Raw genomic sequence first — 9,634 nt, forward strand, 5'->3', positions numbered from 1 at the left:
TAAAGAAGAATGATGACATTTTATTAAACTTAAACTATAATTCGGTTGATGTCTACAGATGCATGACATGCCCATGCTAGCATGCCTACGCGATACGTACATGCAAATAGAGACAGAAAAGAGCAGAAGAAAAATAAAGTGGAAAGATCTGAGGCAATATCTGAAGAGTTTGTTACAGTTCTACGAGCTCACTGTAGAGTCCTTTTGTAGGTAGATCTTGCTTTTCTTTGGGGCCCAGTATTCTTCTTAAACCTTGTTCACTGTAGGAGATTTTTCTCTCTTGGGGTTCATGTGTCTTCAGTGGGTTTCAGTTCCGTGAGAAAGAGATGGGAGCAGAAAGGAGGAGAGGAGGTCTCTTTCAGTCCAGGAGCAAAGCGCTTTCTGCCAGTTCAAACACTGTCTCTACAATTTAAAACTCCTCAAGTTGGCCAGTAGGGTAGTCACATGACTGGTGTAACCACTTCTGGCTTTGTGTGTTGTGTGAGTCAGTGAATGGTCCTTTGTCTACAAATACTGTCTGTCAATATGCAAAAATGTTTTTCCAGCCAGGGGCTTGGCAACCCACTGTAATAGGCCTTCTCTTCTTCCCAGCAACAATTTGAAATGTAATGTTCATGTGGCGAAATTAATATGCCTCATTCTTGGCAGGTGGGGGCCTGCATGACACCTCCACACCTAGGGGGATGAAATGCGATTTGAAAAAAAGGTGCATTTTATTATAAGGGTTCAGAGAAAATATAAGATACAGGAAACCATTCATTTCTCTCATTCTTTCCATTCATTCATGAATCCTGAAACCTATTAAAATTGCCTGTCTTTTCTTGGTGCCAGTGTTGCTTAATTGTTCCTTTTTAGAATCCCAGTAACCATATGCTTCTTTGGGGAAATTTTTCTTCAGTTTGCCCATTTCCATGGCTACCTAGGGTCTTTGTACCTGCTGAGGTAATTTATTCTCATGAGAGTTATAGTGGGCAGGTCTATCCTGAACGCTGTTTCAGTGCTTTGCTGAGTCATGCAAAGGCTTTTGACTTCAGGGGATGGGTGGTTGCCTTTTTCTCTGACAGTGGGGGAGCATTCTTTTTTAATCACCCTTTTGTTCTCTGGAACACTCCTGTCTGCATGTATTTGTGCAGACTCTGCTGCAACCTCCTGTGGCACTTCGAGTAGGTGAGGCATCAACCTCATGGTTTCTCTGCTCCCTAGAGGTCTTTCTTTGTCTCTTCAGGTTCCTGTAAATGCTGTTCGCAACTCTGGTAGGGTGCTTCTAATGTCTGCATTAACATAGGGGGATGTGGGTTCTAATTTTTCACATTTATCGGGGTTGGCTGAAGGGACAGTAGGGGTTTCCATCTGGGATTCCTCCCAGAGTTCCTTTAACCTGCCCTCTTGGGCACTTTTTCCCCTTCCCTTTCTAAACGTTTGCCAGCCTTGTGCCTGCCTGTCCCCTTTTGTTCTCGGCGGGGGTCCCTTACAGTTCACCAGCCCTCTGCTGCAGGGTCCTCCTAATACGAGTACAGGATTTAGGGGTGCAGTTTTCACTGTAGGTTGGGGTTTCCCCTCAACCTGGCACATGTGGCAACTCCTGCAGTACTCCACCACATCTTTGTGGAGTTTTGGCCAGTCAAACTGCTATCTTATGTGGGCTTTGGTCTGTTGTATACCGACATGTACAGCCACTGCAGTCTCATGGGCCTTTCTTAATATTTCTCTCTGGTACCTCTGCGGCACAACTAGCTGGTGATCTATTGTCCACTCCTTGCTCTCAGGTCTGTGAGGAGAACTCCATTTCTTCATTAGTACCTCATTCTTTAAATAGTAGTAATCAGGAACTCCCTCTGCTTCACTTTCAGACTGGGCAGTCTGTGCTAATGCTCACAATACTAGGTTGGTTCGCTGAGCCTCAGCTAGGGAAAATCCATTTAATTTATTCCTGGGTCTCCTAACTTTCCAAAGAAAGTCTGGGACAGACAGACGTCATGGTCATCTGCCTGCAGTGCCAATGGAGTCCTCTGGGGGAGCTGGTTTGTTCATGGCCTGATCCACTACACATTCAGGGAAACTGCAGGGGACCGTCTCCTGCCACTGCCCTGTCTCTCTGACCTCCTGCGGCCTTTCTTTCACTACTGGGGGGCGTGGGGGTGGGCTACCACCTTCACCCCGCCAGATCATTACCTAGGAGCAGGTCAACCCCATCCACAGGCAAACTAGGGACAATCCCTACAGTCACCGGTCCCCAAAACTAGGTCGCACTCCAGGTGCACACAGTGACACAGTGTACAGGTACAGGCATACACTGCCCTCCAATACCATTCACTACCATTTTGGTGTTCACTGCACTCTCTGGGGGAAAGGTCAGGCCTTTTCCCAGCAAAAGGAATCTAGTGGCCCGTGTGTCCCTGAGAATTACTCTGGCCCACTCGAGGGGTATGGGGTTACTTTCCCTTCAAACACAAAACCCTGATAACCCTGAAGAATCCTATTAAGTGTTCCTGCACTTGCAGCTGTAAGTTTCCTGAGTCTCACTCTTACTGCAGATAAAGCCATGGCCTGTTCTGCTGTGCTTTCCATCAGGTTGGCGTCTTCACTGAGCGGGTGTGCCCTGATTATCCTTACCAGTTTTCCCTGCAGTTTCCAGCAGTCAGCTTTTAAATGCCCCACTTTATTACAATGGAAGCGCACAGGTCTCTGGGTCTCACTCTGGCTCACAGCACCTTCCTTTTTGGCTGGAGGAGGGCCCCCTGTGTTTCCTGCTTTCCTTTCTCTCCCAGGACTACCTGGGCGGATATCACCTTCCAACACTTTGTCCTTTTCGGATTTGTGGGGGTGATTAGGAAAGGTTCTCCCCTAGGAAACCGACTTATAAGTTAAAGCAAACTCATCAGCCAGAACGGCTGCTTGCCAGGCTCTCTGAACTCACTGCTCCTCTACATGGGTCTTTATTGAGAGTGGGAGAGAGTTTTTAAATTCCTCTAACAGAATTACTTCCCTGAGATTCTCATGGCTGGGCTGTACTTTAAGAGCCCTCAGCCACTGGTCTAAAGCCAGCTGCTTACTTCTTTCAAACTCCAGATAAGTTTGATTAACTTGCTTCTTGGGGGTTCTAAACTTTTGGCAATAGGCTTCGGGTACTAATTCATATGCCCCAAGGATAGCATTTTTGGTCAGTTCATAATTTGATGAACTCTCATTTGGCAACAGGGAATAAACCTCATGGGCCTTTCCAGTTAGCTTGCTTTGTAGTAAAAGAGGCCAGGTCTCAGCTGGCCATTTTAGCTGCCTTGCCAGTTTCTCAAAAGATACAAAAATGCCTCCACATCTTCCTCATTGAATTTTGGGATTAGATGAGCTAGTTTTTACAATTCTGTATCCAGCCCTGAACTACACTCCTCCACATTGGCCGTGCTTTCACTGGGGTTACTCTGTCGCCCCCGAGTTAACTCAAGCCACTTCAGTTCTCTTTATTTGCATTCTTTCTGGAATATTCTTTCTCTCTCTCCTCTCTCGTCCCTTCTCCTGTCTTTCTTTCTCTTTTTCTGCTTTGCATTTTCTTCATGTTCCTTCTGGAAGGTTCTCTCTTTCTCCCTCTCTCCTCAAATTCAAGTTTACTTTGTTCCAATTATATTATTGATAACAATACCCTGTCTGGGGCTGCTTCTAACACTGCTTCTGCTTCTTCAGATTCAAGAGAAAAATAGTTGGCCACTAGCTTTAAGAGTTCAGACTTCCTAGCCTTGCCACGTACAGTGATCCCACACTGCTCAGCCATTTTCTTTAACTCCTCCATAGACAGTGCTTTTAACTTATCCAAGTTACTTCACCCTGGCTTGGAGAGCTACAAGCTTCAGTTGCAGACATGTTAGTATTCAAGCACATGCAACCACAAGAAAACCTGTATTAATCTTGCTTTTTTTTGATTGGGAACAATTTGGCTTCCTACTTCCAATTTCTCTCGTTTGTTTGTGGGTCAATTCCGGATGCTAGCACCCAAATTTCTGTTATGACCAGGTGAGAAACAGGTCTAGGTTCCCTTTCAGCCTTCACCTGGTCTTACTGTAACAGGGTTTAATTTTTAAACACAGCTCCCCCTTGGTGAATCCTTCTTCACTGCTTTCCAATTATAAGGTAATGAAACCAGGCTTTCTTAGGTTTAAAGAAGAAAGATGAAATTTTATTAAACTTAAACTTAAACTCTAATTCAGTTGAAGCCTACACTGGCATGCATAGATGATACAAACATGCAAATAGAGACAGAAAAGAGCAGAAAAAAAATAAAGTGAAAAGGTTTGAGGCAATATCTGAAGAGTTTGTTACAGTTCTTCCAGCTCACTGTAGAATCCTTTTGTAGGTTGATCTTGCTTTTCGTTGGGGCCCAGTACTCTTCTTAAACCTTGTTCACTGTAGGAGATTTTTCTCTCTTGGGGTTCATGTGTCTTCAGTGGGTTTCAGTTCCGTGAGAAAGAGATGGGAGCAGACAGGAGGAGAGAAGGTCTCTCTCAGTCCAGGAGCAAAGAGCTTTCTGCCAGTTCAAACACTGTCTCTACAATTTAAAACTCCTCAAGTTGTCCAGCAGGGTAATCACGTGACTGATATAACCACTTATGGCTTTTTGTGTGGTTCAGTGAATGGTCCTTTGTCTACAAATACTGTCTGTTAATCAGCAAAAATGTCTTTCCAGCCAGGGGCTTGGCAACCCCTTGTATCAGGCCTTCTCTTCTTCCCAGCAACAATTTGAAATGTAATGTCTCTGTGGCGAAATTAAAATGCCTCATTCTTTCAGGCGGGGGGCTGCATGACAATTCCCAGGTGCCAGGGTTCGTGATGTCTCGGATCGTGTTTTTGGGATCCTTAAGGGGGAGGGGGAGCAGCCCCAAGTCGTGGTCCACATAGGCACCAACGACATAGGTAGGAAGAGAGATGGGGATTTAAGACAGAAATTCAGGGAGCTAGGGTGGAAGCTTAGAGCGAGAACAAACAGAGTTGTTATCTCTGGGTTGTTGCCCGTGCCACGTGATAGCGAAGCAAGGAATAGGGAGAGAGAGGAGTTGAACACGTGGCTGCAGGGATGGTGCAGGAGGGAGGGTTTTGGTTTCCTGGATAATTGGGGCTCTTTCTGGGGTAGGTGGGACCTCTACAAACAGGATGGTCTTCACCTGAACCAGAGGGGTACCAATATCCTGGGGGGGAGATTTGCTAGTGCTCTTCGGGGGGGTTTAAACTAATTCAGCAGGGGAATGGGAACCTAAATTGTAGTGCCAGTGTACAGGATGTTGAGAGTAGTGAGGTCAGGGATATGGTTACAAGGACGCAAGAGGGCACTGGCAAGCAAGAACCTGGTTTAAAGTGTGTCTACTTCAACGCCAGGAGCATCCGGAATAAGGTGGGTGAGCTTGCAGCATGGGTTGGTACCTGGGATCTCGATGTAGTGGCCATTTCGGAGACATGGGTAGAGCAGGGGCAGGAATGGATGTTGCAGGTTCCGGGATTTAGATGTTTCACTAAGAACAGAGAAGATGGTAAAAGAGGGGTGGGGGGGTGTGGCATTGTTAATCAAGGAGAGTATTACAGCGACAGAAAGGACGTTTGAGGACTCGTCTACTGAGGTAGTATGGGCCGAGGTTAGAAACAGGAGAGGTGAGGTTACCCTGTTGGGAGTCTTTTATAGACCTCCAAATAGTTCCAGAGATGTAGAGGAAAGGATAGCGAAAATGATTCTCGACAGGGGTGAGAGTAACAGAGTAGTTGTTATGGGGGACTTTAACTTTCCAAATATCGACTGGAAATACTATAGTTCGAGTACTTTAGATGGGTCAGTTTTTGTCCAGTGTGTGCAGGAGGGTTTTCTGACACAGTATGTAGACAGGCCAACCAGGGGCGATGCCACATTGGATTTGGTACTGGGAAATGAACCCGGCCAGGTGTTAGATTTAGATGTAGGTGAGCACTTTGGTGATAGTGATCACAATTCGGTTAGGTTTACCTTAGCGATGGGCAGGGACATGTATATACCGCAGGGCAAAAAGTATAGCTGGGGGAAAGGAAATTATGATGCGATTAGGCAAGATTTAGGATGCGTAGGATGGGGAAGGAAACTGCAGGGGATGGGCACAATCGAAATGTGGAGCTTATTCAAGGAGCAGCTACTGCGTGTCCTTGATAAGTATGTACCTGTGAGGCAGGGAGGAAGTTGTCGAGCGAAGGAGCCGTGGTTTACTAAAGAAGTTGAAGCGCTTGTCAAGAGGAAGAAGAAGGCTTATGTTAGGATGAGACGTGAAGGCTCAGTTAGGGCGCTTGAGAGCTACCAGCTAGCCAGGGAGGATCTAAAGGGAGAGCTAAGAAGAGCAAGGAGAGGACACGAGAAGTCATTGGCGGATAGGATCAGGGAAAACCCTAAGGCTTTCTATAGGTATATCAGGAATAAAAGAATGACTAGAGTTAGATTAGGGCCAATCAAGGATAGTAGTGGGAAGTTGTGTGTGGAATCAGAGGAGATAGGGGAAGTGTTAAATGAATATTTTGTGTCAGTATTTACAGTAGAGAAAGAAAATGTTGTTGAGGAGAATACTGAGATTCAGGCGACTAGGCTAGATGGGATTGAGGTTCACAAGGAGGAGGTGTTATCAATTTTGGAAAGTGTGAAAATAGATAAGTCCCCTGGGCCAGATGGGATTTACCCTAGGATTCTCTGGGAAGCTAGGGAGGAGATTGCAGAGCCTTTGTCCTTGATCTTTATGTCGTCATTGTCGACAGGAATAGTGCCGGAAGACTGGAGGATAGCAAATGTTGTCCCCTTGTTCAAGAAGGGGAGTAGAGACAGCCCTGGTAATTATAGACCTGTGAGCCTTACTTCGGTTGTGGGTAAAATGTTGGAAAAGGTTATAAGAGACAGGATTTATAATCATCTTGAAAAGAATAAGTTCATTAGAGATAGTCAGCACGGTTTTGTGAAGGGTAGGTCGTGCCTCACAAACCTTATTGAGTTTTTCGAGAAGGTGACCAAACAGGTGGATGAGGGTAAAGCAGTGGATGTGGTGTATATGGATTTCAGTAAGGCGTTTGATAAGGTTCCCCACGGTAGGCTATTGCAGAAAATACGGAAGTATGGGGTTGAAGGTGATTTAGAGCTTTGGATCAGAAATTGGCTAGCTGAAAGAAGACAGAGGGTGGTGGTTGATGGCAAATGTTCATCCTGGAGTTTAGTTACTAGTGGTGTACCGCAAGGATCTGTTTTGGGGCCACTGCTATTTGTCATTTTTATAAATGACCTGGAAGAGGGTGTAGAAGGGTGGGTTAGTAAATTTGCGGATGACACTAAGGTCGGTGGAGTTGTGGATAGTGCCGAAGGATGTTGTAGGGTACAGAGGGACATAGATAGGCTGCAGAGCTGGGCTGAGAGATGGCAAATGGAGTTTAATACGGAAAAGTGCGAGGTGATTCACTTTGGAAGGAGTAACAAGAATGCAGAGTACTGGGCTAATGGGAAGATTCTTGGTAGTGTAGATGAACAGAGAGATCTTGGTGTCAGGTGCATAAATCCCTGAAGGTTGCTCCCCAGGTTAATAGGGCTGTTAAGAAGGCATATGGTGTGTTAGCTTTTATTAGTAGGGGGAATCGAGTTTCGGAGCCACGAGGTCATGCTGCAGCTGTACAAAACTCTGGTGAGACCGCACCTGGAGTATTGCGTGCAGTTCTGGTCACCGCATTATAGGAAGGATGTGGAAGCTATGGAAAGGGTGCAGAGGAGATTTACTAGGATGTTGCCTGGTATGGAGGGAAGGTCTTATGAGGAAAGGCTGAGGGACTTGAGGTTGTTTTCGTTGGAGAGAAGGAGGAGGAGAGGTGACTTAATAGAGACATATAAGATAATCAGAGGGTTAGATAGGGTGGATAGTGAGCGTCTTTTTCCTCGGATGGTGATGGCAAAGACGAGGGGACATGGCTTCAAGTTGAGGGGTGATAGATATAGGACAGATGTGAGAGGTAGTTTCTTTACTCAGAGAGTAGTAAGGGCGTGGAACGCCCTGCCTGCAGCAGTAGTAGATTCGCCAAATTTAAGGGCATTTAAGTGGTCATTGGATAGACATACGGATGAAAATGAAATAGTGTAGGTCAGATGGTTTCACAGGTCGGCGCAACATCGAGGGCCGAAGGGCCTGTACTGCGCTGTAATGTTGTAATTCTAATTCTAATTCTAATTGATACCCTGGGTCTTTACACAAATATATAACACAGGAAATTCAACTTCCCAATGAAAGACTGATCCTGGTCATCCTGGAGCTATACCATGGCTTGTGACCTTTGCAACCTGTATGAATCCATGTTCCATGACGATATGGAATGTGAGTGGTTGCAGCCCCTGTTCCATTATTTCAATAGGTTGCTCCTTAATGTTCGGCTCCATTTCAGTCTCACGCTCCTGATCTTTGGACAGCTGGTGGAGAGAGGAGTGGGCAAATCGGAGGACCTCCTATTGGATCTGCTCTAGGAATTGGCCAAGGTGATCATCAGCAGGTCCAGGTTGGATGCAACCAATGGGCGCAGCTGCTCTGACTGCTCTGGCATTGTCTGCTCCCGCTTGGCCCTGTAGAGGAAACACGCAGTGTCGACCAGTACACTTGAGGTCTTCTGCGACTGTCGGGCACCGCAGCGACTGGAGTACATAGTCGACATTGTAAATAATATTATAATTTAATTTATTAAGTTTCCTTTCTTTTCTATGATTTAGCTGTTTATTAATTGTGCCCCTCTTAAAAAAAAGACACTTTTGTTAGATTTTACTGGATTGATGACTCATGAGCAAGCCCAAGAAAAGCTAATAAAAGTGTCCTTTTTTGGTGACACAGGAACGACCAATATCTCTTTAAGGGTTCAATTAAAGGACTTAGAGTTATGCTGTGTGAAGTACGTCCTTACCTGAGACCATCCAATTCATTTGCTTGTGCTTTTTGAAGCAAGCACACACTCCACAACTGGCCAATAAGCCCATGTGAAGGAATCTTGAGACACTGATTAAGAACCGGAAATTTTAAGTATTGACCGAGAATTGGGGATAAAAATGTTACAGAAAGATTTCTATTTTCCACTGAATCTGCCCTGAACATTCCTAAGAATATACATTGAGGACCGCAATATTAGGTTGCATGCTTTTCTAGAGTGTAAAGCAATCTTGCAGTGGGGGCCTCAAACAAGCATTAGACCCCATATTTGCATATACAAAGGGCCTAATTTTTCAGCCATTGGTTCTGCACACCGACTTATTGGTGTTTACCAATGTGGCAAGTGACAAATCCAACTCATTATTGGTTTAAGAAGCTGTTTAGCGTCAAAGAACAGGTGTGTGGCCTAATTCCTCAGCAAACCTAATCAATGAATGCTGAACATATCCTAAAAGCTCCTCATGCTTAAGGGATGTAAATTTCATCCTGTGGAAATGCCATACACATTGTCCCAGGTGTGATGGGTCCAGTTAAGTTTTTGATCATAGGTAATCCCCAGGATGTTGACGGTAGAGGATTCAATAACCTTAAGGCCATTGAGTGTCAAGGGGAGCTATTTAGACTCTGGAGATGGTCATTTCCTGGCACTTGTGTGGTGCAAATGTTTGCAGTGACTGATCAGATTACAAAACCAAAAGCAT

This window comes from Heterodontus francisci, chromosome 12, assembly GCF_036365525.1.
Source record: "Heterodontus francisci isolate sHetFra1 chromosome 12, sHetFra1.hap1, whole genome shotgun sequence".
NCBI classification, from domain to species: domain Eukaryota; kingdom Metazoa; phylum Chordata; class Chondrichthyes; order Heterodontiformes; family Heterodontidae; genus Heterodontus; species Heterodontus francisci.